Source organism: Pinus tabuliformis, chromosome 2_2, assembly GCF_031772625.1.
Source record: "Pinus tabuliformis cultivar Carrire ecotype Pingquan chromosome 2_2, CPIR1, whole genome shotgun sequence".
Taxonomy (NCBI): Eukaryota; Viridiplantae; Streptophyta; class Pinopsida; order Pinales; family Pinaceae; genus Pinus; species Pinus tabuliformis.
In genome coordinates, this window is record NC_142300.1 from 563,440,384 (window position 1) to 563,446,383 (window position 6,000).

The 6,000-nt window shown below is 35.5% G+C and overlaps 1 long non-coding RNA gene across 1 annotated transcript in view; it reads right to left on the minus strand.

Annotated features, from left to right (window-relative positions):
- LOC149193906 (uncharacterized) overlaps positions 1 to 4,805 on the minus strand; it is a 44,241-nt gene extending 39,436 nt beyond the window's left edge. Inside the window, exons 1-2 of the long non-coding RNA XR_016255004.1 lie at positions 4,422 to 4,805; positions 4,243 to 4,303 (exon numbers count right to left, since the gene is read on the minus strand). This is a non-coding gene — a long non-coding RNA (uncharacterized LOC149193906). The remainder of the gene's footprint in view (positions 1 to 4,242; positions 4,304 to 4,421) is intronic.
- Positions 4,806 to 6,000: the final 1,195 nt, after the last annotated feature.

Consider the following 6,000-nt stretch of genomic DNA (forward strand, 5'->3'; position numbering starts at 1 on the left):
CTAATCACCTCTTTGCAGAAAAAGGGAACAAGTTTTAAATGGTTGAAGGACTGTTAAGAGAGTTTTGAAAGGTTGAAGAATTTTCTTACCACTGCACCTAAAAATTGTAGATCCAGAGGAAGATTTTATAGTCTGTACTAATGCCTATAAAGAAGGTGTGGGTGGAGTTTTAATTCAAAAAGATAAAGTGATTTCTTACAAATCTCGTAAGTTAAAAGATCATGAGCAGAAATATTCTACTTATGACTTGGAGCTAAATGTTGTTATTCGTGCCTTAAAAGTATGGCGTCACTACTTGATGGAGAATATATTTTTTCTTAGGACAGATCATAGCAGCTTAGTGAACTTCTTTAGTCAACCCACCTTGAATGCACACCAAGCTAGATGGACTGCATTCTTAAGTGAATTTGAATTTGAAATCAAACTCTTGAAGGGAAAGGAGAACTGAGTAGTAGATGCGTTGAGTAAGAAGTTGCATCATGTCTACGAAATTTCATTTAGTTAGGTGGAATTTAATTTTTCTGATCAAATCAAGGAAGCAATTCAGAGGGATCCAAAATATGAATATCTCTGGCAGCAAGCTAGAGTTGCACAACATTCTGGAAAACATGGTGAGTATAGTATTAACTCTGAAAATCTGCTGATGTTTAGAGGTAGAATATATGTTCCTAACCAGTTATCTATGAAACAACTCATATTGGATGAATTCCATAGGAGTCCTTATGCAGCTCAACCTAACTATCAAAAATTATTTTCTGCAATTAGGAAAGGCTATTACTGGCCTGGTATGAGGAAAGACATTGCGGAATACCTAGCCAAATGTCTGGAGTGTTAGCAGGTTAAAACTGAGCATCAACATCCTGCTGGGTTGTTACATCCTTTACCTATTCCGAAATGGAAGTGGGACACCATAACCTTGGATTTCATAACTGGTTTACCTTGATAAAAAAGGCAAAATGATGCAATTATGGTCGTGGTAGATAAATTGAGCAAGGCAACTCATTTTATCGTTGTCAAATCCACCTATCAAGCCACCTAGATAGCAAACATATTCGTGAGGGAAATATTTAGGTTGCATGGGACGCCTCAAGTCATAATCTCTGGCCGTGATGTTAAGTTCACTTCTACTTTTTGGAAAGCATTGTTCTTAGGTTTGGGCACTCATATTCACTTTAGTACTATCTATCGTCCCCAAATTGATGGTTAGACTGAACGAGTCAATCAAGTGGTGGAAGACATGTTGCGTATGTACGTCATGCAACAACCTGGAAAATGGGAGGAATATATCCAATTAGTAGATTTTGCCTATAATAACAATTATCATGAATCGTTAAAGATGATTCCGTTTGAAGTACTCTATGGGAGGAAGTGTATCGTCCCTGAAAATTTGAATAGCCCTAAGAATAAAATAATATTAGGACTAGATATGTTGGAAGAAATGGAAAGAACTGTGAAAAAAGTCCGACAAAGTTTGAAGGCTGCACAAGATAGGAAAAATGCTTATGCCGATGAGAAAAGCACCTACCGGTAATTCCAGGTAGGAGATAATGTCTATGTGCAAATTAAACCCAATATGAGTACTCTGAGATGGGGAAGTTGCCAAGTTGGCTCCCCAATTCTGTGGTCCCTTCAAAATCTTAGATAGGGTAGGACTGGTTGCATATCAACTCGCACTACCCAGTCACATTCGAGTGCATAATGTATTTCATGTTTCCCTTTTAAATAAGTATATATATGATCCTCGACACATCATAGATTGACAAGATATTTAGGTAAAGGAATATTGAAGTATATGTATGTCTGTAAATTATTTTATCTCTAGATATATATTTAGATATGCCAAAATTATGAAAATTGGATGATGGTAGGTCGAATCAGAAGGAGAATTCCTGGTAGAGCCCCTGCTAATACTCGATAAAAAAGAAGTAATGTTGCGGAGGCAAGATATCATCCAGGTTAAAGTGAAATGGAAGCACTTTAGCCTCGAGAAAGCCACTTGGGTGGATAAATATTTTATGCAGGAGGCATACCCCGGACTATTCCAGGAGTAGCTGGAAGATTAAACATTGAGGACGATGTTCCACCTGATGGGGGGAAGATGTAACTCCCCCAGACGTGGAAGTAAAAACTGAAATTACTGTTGTTAGTATTTTACTGTTAGTTTTTGTAATTATGAAAAGAAATAGAAAAAGAACAGTTACAATAGTTAAATAATGAATTTCTTTTATGTAATTCTGGAAATGGTTAAGAGTCAGAACATAATGAAGATTTCAAGATAATCTAAAGAAAGTTTGGGAAAATAGTTGGAGGTAGTTATTATTCAGTTTCCTTTCTTCTAAGTCCTAGAGATAAAAGGGCTCCCGAGGGATGAATAGGGGTTGGCCACCAGAGGGAGGAACTACACGAAGAAGGAGGATACGTGAAAACTGCGAGAGTGTTTCGAGAGCCGGTTTGGACTAGTAGAAATTTCTTCAATCAGATTGATTTCTGAGAAGTTCCAGACTGGACTGGGGTCCTGAGGTTTGGAAGTGTAACCTTGACAGGTTACATCTAGGTGTGCCAAACGATTTTTGGGGGCGAATCTGGATGTAATTTCCAATTCCATTGGTAGGGAGGACGAGTCTCATTCTGATTTCGAACTCTTGATCATCTAAGGAATATCAGATAAGTACATTTCTCATTGGTTCTAATGATAGAATAAAGTTGTTAATAATGTGAGACACTGTGAATTTATTTATGAATCTTCAAATGGAAGTTAGCCAACAGTAAAGGTTTAAGGGTTGGCGTTAACTGTCAGTGTGTTCCTGTAAATAAGTTAATCCTTGTTAAGAGGAAAGACTATAGACAATGTTGCTGATGATAAAATGCATAAGTTGTTTACTGTTGTTAAAATATTTGTTGAGCATATTACTATTGTATAAGGAAATGTTGAATTACAATATGATTATTCTTAATAGTAACAAGATGAAAGGACTTTACTAGAGTTAGGAACTCCGATAATGAAATTCTTCCAAGTACAAGTATTTTGTCTCTATTGCAGAAAATATTTTGTATGACATACAAGAAATTAGATGTTATTACACTAAGAATGAAAAAAACAGGTATACAGATACCAAATTCAACTATATGTATATTAGCATGAGATATAACGCTCAGAATAACAATAATCCATTTATGTTCTTGAAAAAAAAACTAAAAGGGACAAACTATCAAATTTGAATATTAAAATCCCAAGGGGGATAAACTTCCAAGAGGTTGTCAAGAAAATACAACTACAAAGAAAACAATAAATCACACAGAATTGACAACCTCATATGAAACACTAAACTAAGGAATTTGGAAAAAAATAGATATCTACATATTTTGAGTAGAATAACACCTAAAACTCTTAAGAATATTGCTTAGACTAGTCAAAAAAGAAAAGATAGGTGGGTCTCAGCATTTTAGGGTATCCATCAAAAAGTGAACCTGAGTAGAAGGTGAATATCCAAACCCATTAAGAGGGAAGCTAACTACAGAAATCCACATATGGGATTGATTCCAGAGTTGACCCATAGCCGAGACAAGAACTAGAAACACAACAATTCTGGAAAGTAACTAGTTACCATAAATGTTGGAAACACCTGTGAAGTGTCTCACGCCAGAGACATAGGTACCAAGAAAGGGTTAAACGACAACCTTGACCTTAACAGTAAGGGGAGTCTCACCACCATCTCTAGCTAAAAATGCAACAAAAATCAATAGCCTGAAGCAACCCTTTGCAATTTACAAGAAACAAAATTAAGTCATATTGGTTTGGTTGCAACATAATAATAACTAATTGTACATGAAATTTACTAAGCAAATAGTAGTATTAACTAGCAGCATAACTTCTTTAATTAAAGGAACAAATACACACATTTGAAACATCCATTGTGAAACACATTTTTGGAAACTTAGGAATATCATGGTGAACATTTAGGTCTGGCAACCATAACCAAAGAGCATAAAAACCCTCAATGCAATCTAGCCAAAGGATAGCTCGGGTATAAACCCTCATACGATATTATGAGCAGAGAGCAAAAGGATGAAACGAAAATTAGATAATTAACCAAATATAAGGAAGAACACGAGGGTTCTCCCGTAATCCAAGCATAGACCATAGTCCTCTGGGGACCGTCAATGAGTCGAAGTGCAACAAAGAACCATGAGCTATATGATTGCCAACCTGATAGCGTAGGAACAATGCTTATGATTGCCAACCTGATAGCGTAGGAACAATGCTTCTGGATAGCTATTAGGGCCAACAAATTTGGTGGTTGTCCTGTTAACATGAAAATGCAATCAACCTATAGGTTAGGTCAATAAGTATAACTTGACCTAAGAAGAATGAAAGAAGATGGTTAAATAAATGTTAAGAAAAAACAGACTTAATCCATTACCTGTGCCGATGGTGATTGAAGAAAACCCATGCAGCAAAACACTATATGCAGTATCGCAATGTGGTGTTTAAGCTGAATTCAAAATGGAAGGGAGTTGAGGGACTTTCATATGTAAATTTTGCAGAGGCTTTGCGGTCCTCCCTCCAGAGAAAGGCAACCCTGGAACGAGGGTTGCAGAGCCAAGTTACGCGGTGGAGATGAGGGAAAATGAGCCCTGTACACAGCAACCTAGCAAGCCGTTACCCTAACCCTTCCGTAAATGATCCCGGTCATCAGATGAACGTAGGACGAGACCATCGTTGGATCATTGCTGTGTGGCGGTAGGAGGGGTGCCCACCTGGTGGCGAGCCTCGAAGTGCAAGGTCCACCGAGCATTAGTTAAGAGCTTAGTATTGTAATAATGCTCGACTGTAAATGCATTAAATATAAATAAAATAATATACCTAAATACAAAGATTTTAAACATTGTTTCTTTTAAATTACAGGTCCAACCATTCACCCTCCAAATCAAGGAAGTAAAGAGATTCGCACTCAAACCTATCTCCGTGCAAGTATGGCGGCACAAAGAAGCGTGACTACAATTCTAAGTTTGAGTTGATGATGAAGAAGTTTTATAAACATAACCATTTTGCTAGTGAAATTTGAACAAAATATATAAAAAAAAACTCGTAATATAGTTCGACATGGGCGATATATAGTTAAACATGATTAATGCATGCATACATGTAAATGGCTGGTCTTAATTTTTGTATTTTTAAACTTAAAGTACTCTTTCACGGTTGTTTGTCTAAATCTTCAAAGAAGCAATGGTTTCACCTACATTTGAATTTTATGACTGAAAGGTAAGGTGGGCTAAGGTGTCCACTAGAGGCTTTAAATAATTAATGTTTTCATTTTGTTACGTCTTTTGTTTAATTTTAGGTTTTTTTTGGGCTTAACCATCATCTCCCAGCGAAGTAGTGTAACTGGTCCCTTTGAAATAGGTCACGGTCACATATTATAAAACATAACGTTAGAAAGTTTGTTATTGTTATGAAATAAATTATAATAACCAAAGTTTGATAAAGTAGCTGGCCAATACATAAATTCTCTGAGGTCCTTATCGTATTTCACAATTGTCAAAAACTAGACGTTTGTAAAAATCTCAAACTTCACTATTCACTCTGAGGTCCTTATCGTATTTCACAATTGTCAAAAACTAGACGTTTGTAAAAATCTCAAACTTCACTATTCACTTGTTCACTTCAGAGTATGTTGATAGACATACTTATTTTGGAATAAGATTTTTATAATATTAATTTAAGTATTAATAATTATCAATAGAATGATACGTGCTTGACCTTATAAAATATTTTATAATATTTTTAGTAGTATACATAAATCAAAAGTTGATATTTATCTCTAAAGTAGTTATGTCATTTTTACTTTTTTAATTAAATTTATTAAGAGTTGAATAACTATGTATGAAGTGAGTTGTGAATTTTTGGAAAATTGAACATGTGGCATTGGTCCATGGTATTGTAAGAAAACCTATTTATAAATTAAAAATCTCCATGGTAACATAGGGGTAAATCTCCAT